Source organism: Piliocolobus tephrosceles, chromosome 10, assembly GCF_002776525.5.
Source record: "Piliocolobus tephrosceles isolate RC106 chromosome 10, ASM277652v3, whole genome shotgun sequence".
Classification (NCBI taxonomy): domain Eukaryota; kingdom Metazoa; phylum Chordata; class Mammalia; order Primates; family Cercopithecidae; genus Piliocolobus; species Piliocolobus tephrosceles.
The window spans coordinates 31,090,047-31,106,202 of record NC_045443.1 but is presented as its reverse complement, the minus strand read 5'-3'; positions in this window follow the sequence as shown (position 1 = coordinate 31,106,202).

Sequence of the window (16,156 nt, the reverse complement as noted above, 5' to 3'; positions counted from 1 at the left end):
GCTGGTGGTGGTGGTAGGGGAAATATTGATTAAAGACTTTAAATATGCTCTTAAGAATCCCACATCTAGAAATATCTCTTAAGAAATAACAGAATAGGAACAGCTCTGGTCTGCAGCTTTCAGCGTGATTGTTGCAGAAGATGGGTGATTTCTACATTTCCAGCTGAGGTACATGCTTAATCTCATTGGGACTGGTTGGACAGTGGGTACAGCCCATGGAAGGCAAGCTGAAGCAGGGTGGGGTGTTGCCTCACCTGGGAAGCACAAGGGGTCAGGGGATTTCCCTTTCCTAGCCAAAAGAAGCCATGACAGACTGTACCTGGAAAAATGGGACACTGTCGCCCAAATACTGCACTTTTCCAATTGTCTTAGCGACCAGCAGACGAGGAGATTCTCTCCTGTGCCTTGTTCGATGGGTTCAGCATCCACAGAGCTTTGCTCACTGCTAGCACAGCAGTCTGAGATTGACCTGTGAGACTACAGCCTGGTGAGGGGAGGGGCTTCTGCCATTGCTAAGGCTTGAGTAGGTAAACAAAGCAGCTGGGAAGCTCGAACTGGGCAGAGGCCACCACAGCTCAGCAAGGCCTACTATAGACTCCTTCTCTGGGGGCAGGGCATAGCTGAACAAAAGGCAGCAGAAACTTCTGCAGACTTAAATGTCCCTGTCTGACAGCTCTGAAGAGAGCAGTGGTTCTCCCACCATGGTGTTTGAGCTCTGAGAACAGACAGACTGCCTCCTCAAAAGGGTCCCTGCCCTGTGTAGCCTAACTGGGAGAAACCTCCCAGTAGGGGCCAACTGACACCTCATACAGGCAGGTGCCCCTCTGGGACAAAGCTTCTAGAGGAAGGATCCAGCATCTATATTTGCTGTTCTGCAATATTTGCTGTTCTGCAGTTTCCACTGGTGATACCCAGGCAAACAGGGTCTGGAGTGGACCTTCAGCAAACTCCCAACAGACCTGCAGCTGAGGGACCTGACTGTTAGAAGGAAAACTAACAAACAGAAAGGAATAGCATCAACATCAACAAAAAAGACATCCACACCAAAACCCCATCTGTAGGTCACCAAAATCAAAGACCAAAGGTAGATAAAACCACAGAGATGGGGAGAAACCAGAGCAGAAAAACTGAAAATTTTAAAAACCAGAGCACCTCTTTCCCTCCAAAGGATCTCAGCTCCTTGCCAGCGACAGAACAAAGCTGTACAGAGAATGACTTTGACGAGTTGACAGAAGTAGTCTTCAGGAGGCAAGTAATAACAAACTTCTCTGAGCTGAAGGAGCATGTTCTAACCCATCGCAAGGAAGCTAAAAACCTTGAAAAAAGGTTAGACGAATGGCTAACTAGAATAAACAGTGTAGAGAAGACCTTAAATGACCTGATGGAGCTGAAAACCATGGCATGAGAACTTCATGGCACATGCACAAGCTTCAATAGCTGATTTGATCAAGTGGAAGAAAGGATATCAGTGATTGAAGATCAAATTAATGAAATAAAGTGAGAAGACAATATTAGAGAAAAAAGAGTAAAAAGAAATGAACAAAACCTCCAAGAAATATGGGACTATGTGAAAAGTCCAAATCTACGTTTGATTGGTGTACCTGAAAGTGACAGGGAGAATGGAACCAAGTTAGAAAACACTTTGCAGGATATTATCCAGGAGAACTTCCCCAACCCAGCAAGGCAGGCCAACATTCAAATTCAGGAAACACAGAGAACGCCACAAGGATACTCCTTGAGAAGAACAACCCCAAGACACATAATTGTCAGATTCACCAAGGTTGAAATGAAGGAAAAAATGTTAAGGACAGCCAGAGACAAAGGTCGAGTTACCCACAAAGGGAAGCCCATCAGACTAAAAGCACATCTCTCAGCAGAAACCCTACAAGCCAGAAGAGAGTGGGGGCCAATATTCAACATTCTTAAAGAAAAGAATTTTCAACCCAGAATTTCATATCCAGCCAAACTAAGCTTCATAAGTGAAGGAGAAATAAAATCCTTTACAGACAAGCAAATGCTGAGAGATTGTGTCACCACCAGGCCTGCCTTGCAAGAGCTCCTGAAGGAAGCACTAAATATGGAAAGGAACAACCAGTACCAGCCACTGCAAAAACATGCCAAATTGTAAAGACCATTGATGCTATGAAGAAACTGCATCAATTAATGGGCAAAATAACCAGCTAACATCATAATGACAGGATCAAATTCACACATAACAAAGTTAACCTTAAATATAAATGGGCTAAATGCCCCAATTAAAAGACACAGACTGGCAAATTGGATAAAGGGTCAAGACCCATCAGTGTGCTGTATTCAGGAGACCCATCTCATGTGCAGAGACACACATAGGCTCAAAATAAAGGGATGGAGGAAGATCTACCAAGCAAATGGAGAACAAAAAAAAGCAGGGTTTGCAATCCTAGTCTCTGATAAAACAGACTTTATAACAACAAAGATCAAAAGAGACAAAGAAGGCCATTAAATAGTGGTAAGGGGATCAATTCAACAAGAAGAGCTAACTATCCTAAATATATATGCACCCAATACAGGAGTACCCAGATTCATAAAGCAAGTCTTTAGAGACCTACAGAGAGACTTAGACTCCCACACAACAGTAATGGGAGACTTTAACATCCCACTGTTCATATTAGACAGATCAATGAGACAGAAGATTAACAAGGATATCCAGGACTTGAACTTAGCTCTGCACCAAGTGGACCTAATAGACATCTACAGAACTCTCCACCCCAAATCAACAGAACATACATTCTTCTCAGCACCACATCACACTTATTCCAAAATTGACCACATACTTGGAAGTAAAGCATTCCTCAGCAAATGTAAAAGAACAGAAATTATAACAAAATGTCTCTCAGACCACGGTGCAATCAAATTAGAACTCAGGATTAAGAAATTCACTCAAAACCCACAACTACATGGAAACTGAACAACCTGCTCCCGAATGACTACTGGGTACATAACGAAATGAAGGCAGAAATAAAGATGTTCTTTGAAACCAATGAGAACAAAGACACAACATACCAGAATATCTGGGACACATTTAAACAATGTATAGAGGGAAATTTACAGCACTAAATGCCCACAAGAGAAAGGAGGAAAGATCTAAAATTGATACCCTAACATCACAATTAAAAGAACTAGAGAAGCAAAAGCAAACAAATTCAAAAGCTAGTGGAATGCAATCTTTTTTTTAAAAAAAGATCAACAAAATTGACAGACTGCTAGTAAGACTAATAAAGAAGAAAAGAAAGAAGAATCAAATAGAAAAATGAAAAAGGGGATATCTTCACCGATCCCACAGAAATACAAACTACCATCAGAGAATACTATAAACACCTCTATGCAAATAAACTAGAAAATCTAGATGAAATGGATAAATTCCTGGACACATACACCTTCCCAAGACTAAACCAGGAAGAAGTTGAACCTCTGAATAGACCAATAACAGGCTCTGAAATTGAGGCAATAATTAATAGTGTGCCAACCAAGAGAAGTCCAGTACCAGATGGATTCACAGCCGAATTCTCACAGAGGTCCAAACGGAGCTGGTACCATTCCTTCTGAAACTATTCCAATCAATAGAAAAAGAGGGAATCCTCCCTAACTTATTTTATGAGCTCATCATCATACTGATACCAAAGCCTGGCAGAGACTGACAGAAAAAGAGAATTTTAGACTCATGTCCCTGATGAACATCAATGCAAAAATCCTCAGTAAAACAGTGGCAAACTGAATCCAGCAGCACATCAAAAGTCTTATCTACCATGATCAAGTCGGCTTCATCTAACCAAGGCTGGTTCAACATATGCAAATCAATAAATGTAACCCATCACATAAACAGAACCAGTAACTAAAACCACATGATTATCTCAATAGATGCAGAGGCACATGTATACATATGTAACAAACCTGCATGTTGTACACATGTACCCTAGAACTTAAAGTATAATTAAAAAAAAAAGAAAAGAAAACAGCTTTGACAAAATTCAACAGTTCTTCATGCTAAAAACTCTCAATAAACTAGGTACTGATGGAACATATCTCAAAATAATAAGAGCCATTTATGACATACCCACAGCCAATATCATACTAAATGGGCAAAAACTGGAAGCATTCCCTTTGAAAACCCGCATAAGACAAGGATGTCCTCTCACCACTCCTATTCAGCATAGTGTTGGAAGTTCTGGCCAGGGCAATCAGGGAAGAGAAAGAAAGAAAGGGTATTCAATTAGGAAAAGAGGAAGTCAAATCGTACCTGTTTGCAGATGACATGATTGTATATTTAGAAAACCCCATTGTCTCAGTCCAAAATCTCCTTAAGCTGATAAGCAACTTCAGCAAAGTCTCAGGATACAAAATCAATGTGCAAAAAATCCCACAAGCATTCCTATACACCGATAACAGACAGAGAGCCAAATCATGAGTAAACTCCCATTCACAATTGCTACAAAGAGAATAAAATACCTAGGCATCCAACTTAGAAGGGATGTGAAGGACCTTTTCAAGGAGAACTTCAAACCACTGCTCAACGAAATGAAAGAGGACACAAACAAATGGAAGAACATTCCATGATCATGGATAAGAAGAATCAATATCATGAAAATGGCCATACTGCCCAAGGTAATTTATAGATTCAATGCTATCCCCATCGATCTACCACTGACTTTCTTCCAATTAAAGTAGAATTGGAAAAACTACTTTAAAGTTCATATAGAACCAAAAAAAGAACCTGCATTGCAAAGACAATCCTAAGCAAAAAGAACAAAGCTGGAGGCATCACGCTACCTGACTTCAAACTATACTACAAGGCTACAGTAACCAAAAGAACATGGTACTGGTACCAAAATAGATATATAGACCAATGGAACAGAACACAGGCCTCAGAAATAATACCACATATCTACAACCATGTGATTTTTGACAGACCTAACAAAACCAAGAAATGGGGAAAGGATTCCCTATTTAATAAATGATGCTGGGGAAACTGGCTAGCCATATGTAGAAAGCTGATATTGCATCCCTTCTTTACACCTTATACAAAAAATAATTCAAGATGGATTAGAGACTTAAATGTTAGACCTAAAACCATAACAACCCTAGAAGAAAACCTATACAATACCATTCAGGACATAGGCATGGGTAAGGACTTCATGACTAAAACAGTGAAAGCAATGGCAATGAAAGCCAAAATAGACAAATGGGATCTAACTAAACTAAAGAGCTTCTGCATGGCGAAAGAAAGTACCATCAGAGTGAAAAGGCAACCTACAGAATGGGAGAGAAGTTTTGCAATCTACCCATTTGACAAAGGGCTAATATCCAGAATCTACAAAGAACTCAAACAAATTTACAAGAAAAAAACAACCCCATCAAAAAGTGCGCAAAGAATATGAACAGGCACTTCTCAAAAGAAGATATTTATGCAGCCAACAGACACGTGAAAAAATGCTCATCATCCCTGGTCATCAGAGAAATGCAAATCAAAACCACAATGAGATATCATCTCATGCCAGTTAGAATGGCAGTCATTAAAAAGTCAGGAAGGCAGGGTGTGGTGGCTCATGCCTGTAATCCCAGCACTTTGGGAGGCCAAGGCGGGTGGATCATGAGGTCAGGAGATTGAGACCATCCTGGCTAACACAGTGAAACTCCATCTCTACTAAAAATACAAAAAAATTAGTCGGTTGTGGTGGCAGACACCTGTAGTTCCAGCTACTTGGGAGGCTGAGGCAGGAGAATGGTGTGAACCTGGGAGGTGGAGCTTGCAGTGAGCCGAGATCACACCACTGCACTTCAGCCTGGGCAACAGAGTGAGACTCCATCTCAAAAGAAAACAAACAAAAAAAAAAGGTCAGGAAACAACAGATGCTGGAGAGGATGTGGAGAAATAGAAACGCTTTTACACTGTTGGTGGGAGTGTAAATTAGTTCAACCATTGTGGAAGACACTGTGGCAATTCCTCCAGAATCTAGAACTAGAAATACCATTTGACCCAGCAATCCCATTACTGGGTACATACCTAAAGGATTATAAATCATGCTACTATAAAGACACACGCACACATATGTTTATTGTGGCACTATTCACAATAGCAAAGACTTGGAATCAACCCAAATGTGCATCAATGATAGACTGGATTAAGAAAATGTGGCACATATATACCATCGAATACTTTTCAGCCATAAAAGCAGATGAGTTCATGTCCTTTGCAGGGACACAGATGAAGCTGGAAACCATCATTCTCAGCAAACTATTGCAACGACAGAAAACCAAACACCGCATGTTCTCACTCATAGGTGGGAATTGAACAATGGGAACACCTGGACACAGGGCGGGGAACATCACACACCAGGGCCTGTCATGGAGTTGGGGGCTGGGGTAGGGATAGCATTAGGAGAAATACCAATGTAAATGTTGAGTCGATGGGGTGCACCAACATGGCACATGTATACCTGTGTAACAAACCTGCACGTTGTGCACGTGTACCCTAGAACTTAAAGTATAATAATAATAAAAAAATTACAGATACAATACATATTCAAGATAAGGATGTTTATTATAGTAATATTTATAATAGTAAAAATAAGTCTTTAAAATTTGCTATTTCAGAATATCTTATGACATGAGAAAATATTTGCAGCATTAAAAACAAGTAATTATGAAATCTTTTATATAGAAAATTACAGCAAATATAACAAACACCCATATACCCTCCAGCCAAATTTAACAGATGTTGACAGTTTGCCATATTTACTTAAGAATGTTTTAAGAAATAAAAGGTTGCATATATAACTGAGTCCTCTTTCATAGTCTCCCCTTCCCTACTGCTCCATAGATAACTATGGAGTTATCTGAAACTGGTACATACTCTTCTTATTCAGAAGTTATACGTTTACTACATATATTTATGTATATAAAAATATATAGCATTTAAAAAAATTACAAAATTTTTAACTTCTATCTATGTGTTTTCATTCAACACAATATCCAAGATTTACTCAGTTTGATATGTGGACAAAATTGTTTTTTATTGCTGTGTGTAGTGTTTGAACTACACAAATATATTTAATATGCATTTGAAATTGAATTATACCAGTTCAATGATTATCTCTAAATGAACATACTCATCTAAGTACAACCTGGCTGAAAGAATAGAACTTTACAGAATGTTGCCTGTACCCCAAAATCTCACCTTTATATCCATTTCCAACAACTATGCTTTTTTTTCCCTCCTGAAAAGCAGCCACTGGCATGATTTCTAATGACATCATTTTGCCAGTTTTTGAACATTATATAAAAGAAATTATGTGGTGCTGTACATTTGCCAATTATGTGTTTTCGTTCTTCTCATTCCTTGCTGATTTTATTGGGTCCATTATCAGCTATGGAGAGAGATTTATTGAACTCTTCTGCTAGGAGTGTGAATTTGTCATCTTTCCTAATTCTGCAAATTTTTGCTTTTTAAAATAAATATTTTAAAACTATGTTGTTGCATGCATATAGATTTAGAATTGTGATAGCTTTCTGGTGAATTAACCTTTGTGATTATGAAATACTCTTCTTTAACTTTAGTAACTTTTTGCTTTGAGGTCTATTTTTCTGCTACTAGGATGGCCATTTCAGTTTTCATTTGGTTAGACTTTGGATATCTTTTCCACTCAGGTTTTCTTTCTATGTCTTTTCCACTCTTTGATTTATGAAGGGCAGACATACTTGATATAGTATTCTTGGCTGACAGTTTTTTTTTTCTTTCAGCACTTTGAATATATCATCCCATTCTCATGTCATTCTCTCCTGGCTTGCAAGGTTTTTCTTGAGAAATCTATTGATAGCCTAGTAGTGATTCTCTTATATGTGACTTGATGCTTTTCCCTTGCTGCTTTCAAAATGCTCACTTTATTACTTTTGACAGTTTAGTTATAATATGTCTTGATGAGGACCTCTTTTGGTGGAATCTCTTTGAGCTTCATGGATCTGGATGTCTATATCTCTCCCAAGACTAGGGAATTTTTCAGCAATTATTTAATTAAAGAAGTTTTTATCCCTTTCTCTGTCTCTTCTTCTGGAACATAACTAATGCAAGAGTTAATTTGCTTAATGGCATCCAATAAGTCATGCAGGCTGTCTTACTTTTTTATTTTCGTTCCTTTTCCCTCACCCCGAGTAATTTCAAAAAACCTATGATCAAGTTCACAGATTCTTCTGCATGATGTAGTCTGCTATTGAAGCTCTCTACTGTATTTTTTGTTGCATTTATTGAATTCTTCAGCTACACGATTTCTGTTTGGTTCTTTTTTATAATAATATCTATCTCTTGGTTGAATTTCTCAGTCAGATCATGAATTGTTTCCTTGAGATTTTTGAGTTGTCCGTCTGTATCCTGAATCTCATATCTTGCTGAGTTTTCTTAAAAATATTATTTTGAGGCCGGGCACGGTGGCTCAAGCCTGTAATCCCAGCACTTTGGGAGGCCAAGATGGGTGGATCACAAGGTCAGGAGATCGAGGCCATCCTGGCTAACATGGTGAAACCCTGTCTCTACTAAAAATACAAAAACTAGCCGGGCGAGGTGGCGGGTGCCTGTAGTCTCAGCTACTCGGGAGGCTGAGGCAGGAGAATGGCGTAAACCCGGGAGGCGGAGCTTACAGTGAGCTGAGATCCGGCCAGTGCACTCCAGTCCGGGCGACAGAGCAAGACTCCGCCTCAAAAAAAAAAAAAAAAAAAATACATATATATATATATAATTTTGAGCTCCTTTTCAGGCAATTGATAAATTTTCTTTTCTTTGAGGTCAGTCACTAGAGAATTATTGTGTTCCTTTGGTGGTGTCAAGTTTTCTTGCTTTTTCATGTTTCTTTTATCCTTGTATTGATGTCTGTGCATCTGGTGGAACAGTCACCCCTTCCAAAGTTTATAGAGTGTCTTTTGTAGGTAAAGACTTTCACCTGCAGGTGGGTCTTAAGATGCTGTTTGGGCAGGGTGTGGTGGCCCTGATTCCAAGTGGATGCAGTGGTATAGTCTCTGTGCAGCTTCTTCAGCTGCAGTCAAGGTCAAGGATGACTATGGGCACCTCACTGGCCTAGGCTGCTGGAGTTTCTGACAGCAGTGGCAGAAGTGTGTGCTGTTAGAGTTCTCAGTGGCAAGAGCTTTTAGGATCCTCCCATTCTCATTTTCTCCACAAGAGGAGTCTTAGGTGAGGGCGTCTCTCCTCATGTTGGGTCTGGCATGGCCCACAAGTGGCTGCAGTGGTGCTGGGTTCCAGGGCACAGGTGCTTAGAATAGCTGTAAAACCTGAGTTTGGGCTCAGGGTCTCACAAACCTACTGTGGCAGCTGGGACTTGCTGTGAAGGTTCACTCTCTGAGGCATAGGTAGATTAAGATGGCCAATAAATCTGGTGGTGTCTGTGGCTTTGAGGTACACTCCAGCAGCTAGGACTCAGTGGGCTGGATGGTAGCTCTGACTCTGACCCTGGAGGGCAGCGCACAGCACTGGCTCAGCTCCAGGGAAGAAGGGGTGCTCTGGAGGTTCAGGTCCATGAGCAGAGAACAGCTATAATTTGGGAACTGGAGCCAATAGGGCACAGCAGTAACTCAGGTTCTGGAGGATAAGGCACTGTGCAGTGGTGACTCTGGACCCAGGGATGATGAGATAACATGGCAGTGTCCCTGGCTCCATGAGACAGCAAGGACCAGGAATGGCAGAGTTCAGCTGTGGCTTGGGCCCCAGGGGACATAGAGCAGCACAGCAATGACTCCACTTTCCAAGGAGGCAGGGTGCCTCAGCATCTCAGGGTGAGGGGTAGTCCAGTTCCAAGAAGACAGGGTTCTATAGTTGTTTGGCCTGGAGGGTGGGGTGTCTCAGCTCACTCAATGCTGTTTTCTTGGGATGCAAGGTGCCATGTCAATTCAGCCCGGGGAGGTAGAGCTGCTAGGCTCATCCAAGGCACTGATTCCCTGGGAGGTAGGGCACCACTTCAGCTCAGGTGCTGGGGGTGTGACTACCCTGAGTAGCCAAGGCAAGAATTCCCTGGAAGACACAGTGCCACTTCAGCTCCAGCACTAGGGAGTGTGACTGCTCTGGGTAGCCAAGGCATTGATGCCCTGGGAGATGGGTGCTGCTTCAGCTCAGGGCCTGAGAGGCAGGGTGTAGCAGCAACTGGGAGGGTGGATGGAGTCGTTCTAGTTCCAGTGCACCTTTTTGCCTCTGGTTAGCTCCTGATCCTGGGGCATAGACCTCCAGGGATTCTAATTGAGTCTCTGAAATGTTTACTGAGACATGTTTCCCGGGCCCTAAATTCTAATATTTCTCTCCTCAACACCATAAAACTGCCCAAAATTCTCTGCTTGAAATTTTAGCCATATTCCTTGCACAGTTACAGAATTTAGCCAACTTATTGAGGCAAAACAAACCATATTTTTGAGAGTCCTCAAGTCTCCAATTTTAATCAATTAACCTCATGAGACTTCTGAAGTTCTGATGGTTTCTTAATCCCCTGGGAGTGACTCACTGCCTGGGCAAAGTTTCTCAGCTTTTTACCTGTTCACAGAATTGACAGAGATCCCCAGCTTCCTCTCTGCAGATTCCCCTCCCCAGAACCTGATCCTGTATAGTCCTCATTGGCTCCTGGGCTCTCTGGTGCCTTTAACTATGGCTCTTGCATATTGATCTGCTTTTCCAATTACATTCTATGGTGCAATGATCTGCTACAGCTATTTCCCCAGTAAAGACAGCTCTCTAGGCTTCTCTATTATATACCTTTTTGAGGGTCAAACATTGTGTTTGAAAAATATAGGGATAATCTGAGGCTTTAGCTGATGTTATCTTCCATCAGAGGAAGGTTTGCTTTTCTGGCTGTTAGCTAGTCAAAAGTTAGATCGAATTGACCTGATTTGAGGCTTGGCTTCATTCTTTGTGAGGGTGGATTTACTCTTATAACTACAGCACAGGCCTTTGGGGTCCCAGCGTAATTCCTGGGGTGTTACCAGGATCCCTCTTCCCAAGTGAATCCTGACCTCCATTTTGGTTACATTACCTCACTAGACTGCTCAAGGCTCATTCATTCATCAGTCCCTAGTCACTCTTCTTGCTTATGGAATCTACCTGTTGCTTTGAGGGGCAGAGAGGCCCCAAATTTCAGGTTCATTTCTCTTGATTTCCGTCCTCTTTCAGATTGTGACACCACAAAGTTTCATTGCTTTGACCATTTTTCAGAAGCCCTCAAACAGATTTTGTTTACGTTATCCAGCTTTTCTAGTTCTCAGGGAGGGTTTGTCCAAAACCAACCTAGTCTGTCCATACAGGAAGTGGAATTGTCAACAATATATAGTTTATGTGCTGTATGGTACTAACTTGGCTAAAACTAAATGCATGTGCTATGGTTTCAATGTTTTGGAAACTTTAATCACCAAATTCATATGTTGATGGTATTTAGAGGTGGGGTCTTTGGGAGGTAACTAGGATGAGATAAGGTAATCAGGGTGGGCCCGTGATGGGACTGGTGGCTTTATAAGAGGAGAAGGGAGACCTGAGCTGGCACGCTCACACTTTTGCCTTCTTGCCACATAACGCCTTCTGTCATTATAATGCAGGAAGTAGGCTCTCACCAGATGCTGGCACCTTCGTGTTAGACTCCCCTGCCTCCAGAACTTAAGAAATAAATGTCTCTTCTTGATAAATTACCTGGTATCAGGTATTCAGTTATAGCAACAGAAAATGGACTAAGACAGTATGCATGTACAGTCGGCCCTCTGTATCCATGGGTTCTGCATCCATGGATTCAACCAACTGAGAATGGAATATACAGTCATGCATTACTTAACAACAGTGATACATTCTGAGAAATGCATTGTTAGATGATTTCATCATTGCGCAAACATCAGAGTGCCTTTACACAAACCTAGGTGGTAGAGCCTACTCCACACCTAGGCTGTATGGGATAGCCTATTGCTCCTAGGCTACAAACCTATAAAGTATGTGACTGGACTGAACATTGTAGGCAGTTGTAACACCATGGTAAGTATTTGTGTATCTAAACATAGAAAAGGTGAAATAAAAATATGATATAAAAGATACAAAGTGGTACACGTGTATAGGGTACTTTTCATGAATGGAGTCTGCAGGACTGAAATTGCTCTGGGTGAGTCAGTGAGTGAGTGGTGAGTGAATGTGATGGCCTAGGACATTGTAAACTTTGTAAACACTGTAGACTTAGGCTACATTGTTTAGTTCCAAAAATTATCCTTCCTTCAATAATAAGTTAACCTTAGCCTACTGTAACTTTTTTACTTTATGAACTTTAAAATTTTTAAAAACTTTTTGACTTTTTTGTAATAACACTTAGCTTGAAACAGACATATTTTACAGCTGTATAAAATATTTTCTTTGTTTCTTATTCTATTAATATACACTTTTTCTATTCTTTAATTCTTTTATTTTAATTTTGACTTCTTAAACCTCATTATTAAAAACAAAGATACAAACCACACATTAGCTTAGGCTTACACAAGCTCAGGATAATCAACACCGCCGTCTTCTACCTCCACATCTTGTCCCACTGGAAAGTCTTTTGAAGCAATGACAAGCATTGAGCTGCCATCTCCTATGATGACAATGCCTCCTTCTGGAATACCTCTGAAAGGACCACCACAAACACATGAGTAATGTATTGCACTACAATGTTATGAGAGCTATGATGTTACTAGGTGACTGGAAATTTTCTGCTGCATTATAATCTTATGGAACCATCATTACATATGCAGTTTGTCATTGACCAAAATGTCATTAAGCAGTGCATGACTATTCAGAAAAAAACACAATAATAAAAAATAATATAAATAAAATTACAGTATAACTATTTACATAGCATTTACATTATATTATGATCTAGAGATGATTTAAAGTATACAGGAGGGCACGGGTAGGTTATATGCAAAGAGCACACCATTTTATATAAGGGACTTGAGCATCCACAGATTTTGGCATGCACAGGGGTCACGGAACCAGTTGCCCTCAGGCTACTGAGGGACAACTGTCTATGAGAAAGATATACGTCAAATAGTTAATGGTGGTTGTCTTTGAATGATTGAATTATAGATGATTTCCATAGTGTCTCTGTGCTTCCTGTGTTTTCCAAATTTTCTATAATAAATATGAATCTTTTCATACTTAAAAAATACAAATTTTGAAAAAGATGACAGCCAGGAAATAGCAGGAAGAGGAAGAAAGCTGGCAAAAAGGACGATACCTTCAGAGCATACAGGAGTAACAAGCCCAGTTTTTTCCTACTGCATTCTCCCAACACAGTTACACAGTACTTCTGACACCAGACGTGTGTTTGCAGGGTAGAGTTTCTTCCCACCAGCCAGCTAGCAATCCTCTAGCAGTGGACACCAGCTGGGTGTCCTCCACTGTAGTTCAATTCCAACACTATCTACCTGGAGATAGCATCAGAGCCCACAGGTTGATGACTCAGTCCTATGAGAATATCCCCCACTTCCAATGCCAATCACAAGTTCCAAGTTGTTTTACCTGTGCTTCTGACCCACTGGCTGTAGATCAGGGCTCCCACAGCCCCCTCCTCGCACCAGGGAATGGGGTTAAAAGTGCCAATCCTCTCATCCAGCCTGGGTCTTTATGACCAACTCCCATTCTGAAGCCACTTAGGGGCTGTTAGCTACCAGTCAACTCCTTGGCATACAAAAAGACATCACTATGGAGATTTGGAGTTGTATGCCAGGAAACTGGATAAAGATCAAATATATATATTTCACCATATCACAATACCCCAGGAACTGAAAAATAAGATCTGCCGTGAGACCCATTGAATAATGGATGATGGAAGGTGAGCTACAGAAATGATTGCAAAATAACACCTAAGAGCTAAAAGGACTTAGTACATCTTCTCCAAACACAGCCTCGTGAGCCTCCATGTCTGCATGTGTACAATCAGACATGGAGGCTCACGAGGCTGTGTGGTTTGCCATCTAGTTAGTGAAAGTGCTGGGTCAGGAACCAGGTCCCCTGATTTCCAGGCTGGTGCTCTGTCCAGGGGAATTTATGGAGTAAGTGCGGGCCGGGGGAAGTCACAGGGCTCTCCCTCCCAGGACGGGGACCATAGCTTTGGGCTAGAACTACCAGTGAAGGAGCACCTGGTCTAGCTGGACCTTCCCAGGCAGAAGCACAACCAGGGCCATGCCTGTTGGTGGGAAGTCCTGCCCCTCTACCCCTTATTTTATTTCCATTTTCTTGGAGAGAGGTTAGCTTCAACAAGGGATGGCAGTGTCTATGAGACACCTTTCCAGTGTAGCATTCAAAAACTTCCTCAGAGCTAAGCGTGGTGGCTCACGCCTGTAATCCCAGTGCTTTGAGAGGCTGAGGCAGTTGGATCACTTGAGGTTAGGAGTTCAAGACCAGCCTGGGCAACATGGTGAAACCCTATCTCTACTAAAAATACAAAAATTAGCCGGGTGTAGTGCACGTGACTATAGTTCTAACTACTCAGGAGGCTGAGGCACGAGAACCACTTGAACCCGGTGGCAGGAGGGTGCAGTGAGATGTTACATCTGCACTCCAGCCTGGACAATGGAGCAAGATCCTGTCTCAAAAATAATAATAATAAAAAAAGAAGTCTCCTCAGCCTGCTCAGGTCATGGACTTACTGCCCCCAAATATGTTTGTGTCTTTGTTCACTTGATCTCCTGTGAAGAGCATCTTTCCCCCTCCCTCTCTCCTACCCCTCAAGGTTTAATTCTAATCTTCAACTTCTTCAGCTAGTAGAGCCTGTGTCTCTCATTTGGAAAGCATTCTTCAGGCTTTGCATTTTCTTTGGCTGATATCACGTTTCCTTGCAGAGGCCATGAAGTCTGGAAGGCAGGAATCAATTCTCCTACAGGGAGGCGTGCTCCCGGGTGTGGAGAGCAATGTCTTGCATGAGGGCAGGTACTAAGTAAACCCTCATGGTGTGACTGATGGGCTGTTTGAAAGAAATGTGCTCGTGAGAGTCTGGGGCACATCTAGAAAGAGCCGAGAGAGGATTTTCAAGAGGAGCTGGCAGCACAGAACTTGTTACAGGAGCCTGTCAAAGGCTTTGTGCTGTCTGGTTTTTCCTCCCTTGATCCTGGTCTCAGTTTCAGAAAGACTTAAGAGGATTCTGAGTCAGGAGGGAGCAGACACTGGAAAAAGAAAAACAAGTTGTGCTGTTTGAGCTAAAGAGAATGTCAGGAGGAAGCACTGTAACGGGAACCCAGGTCTGGACAGACTGGAAATGGCCTGGAGAGAGATTGGGCCCTGCAGGTTTCAGCCACTTTTCTCAGGTGCAGGGTGGACTGGCCTTGATAACAAATAACTGGAATATGAATTTGAGCAGAGAACAAACAGTATGTGAGATTTCTGATGGCAAATAATAATGATAAGCCAGTGTGCTGGGTATGGAGAAGGGGATACTTCCAGTTCTTCAGCAGAAGGAGCCTTTTCAGGGGAACTACTACATGGATCTGAAGCCAGAGTTTTTCAGGTTTTCAGTGGCTTCCATTAGGTACCTGGGCAGAGGCATGTAATGGAGTGGGAAGGTCTAGGAGATTTATAAACCAAGGATGTTTGAATGAGAGATGTGGAGTACATAGATCTTGGTCTCTTGCTTGCAGCACAAAGGTTTATTGGGAGGAAAGGATTTCAATTCTAATAGTCTCTCCTATTAGAATTAGCTGATGTAACAATCAAATATCAAAGAGCAACATAGGGATGGGGCGAGTCTTGTCTTCACCTTGGCTTGGAGATTTTTGGCAGATTCTCAGAGGTTAAGCTCAAGGAATTAACTTCCATAAAAGATAATCACTCAACATGAGCTAATTCAAGAAATTGCTGGGAATGCAGGGATGTGTCCAGTTCTCATGTTATTCACAAAAGAATAAAAACACTCAGGTTTTGGAAGTAGCTTTTTTTTTTTTTTGTGACGGGGTCTTGCTCTGTTACCCAGGCTGGAGTGCAGTAGTGCAATCTCAGCTCAGTGCAGTCTCCGCTCCCCTAGTTCAAAGGATTCTCGTGCCTTAGCCTCTCAAGTAGCTGGGACTACAGGCATGTGCCACCACATGCAGCTAATATTTGTATTTTTAGTAGAGACAGGGTTTCGCCATGTTG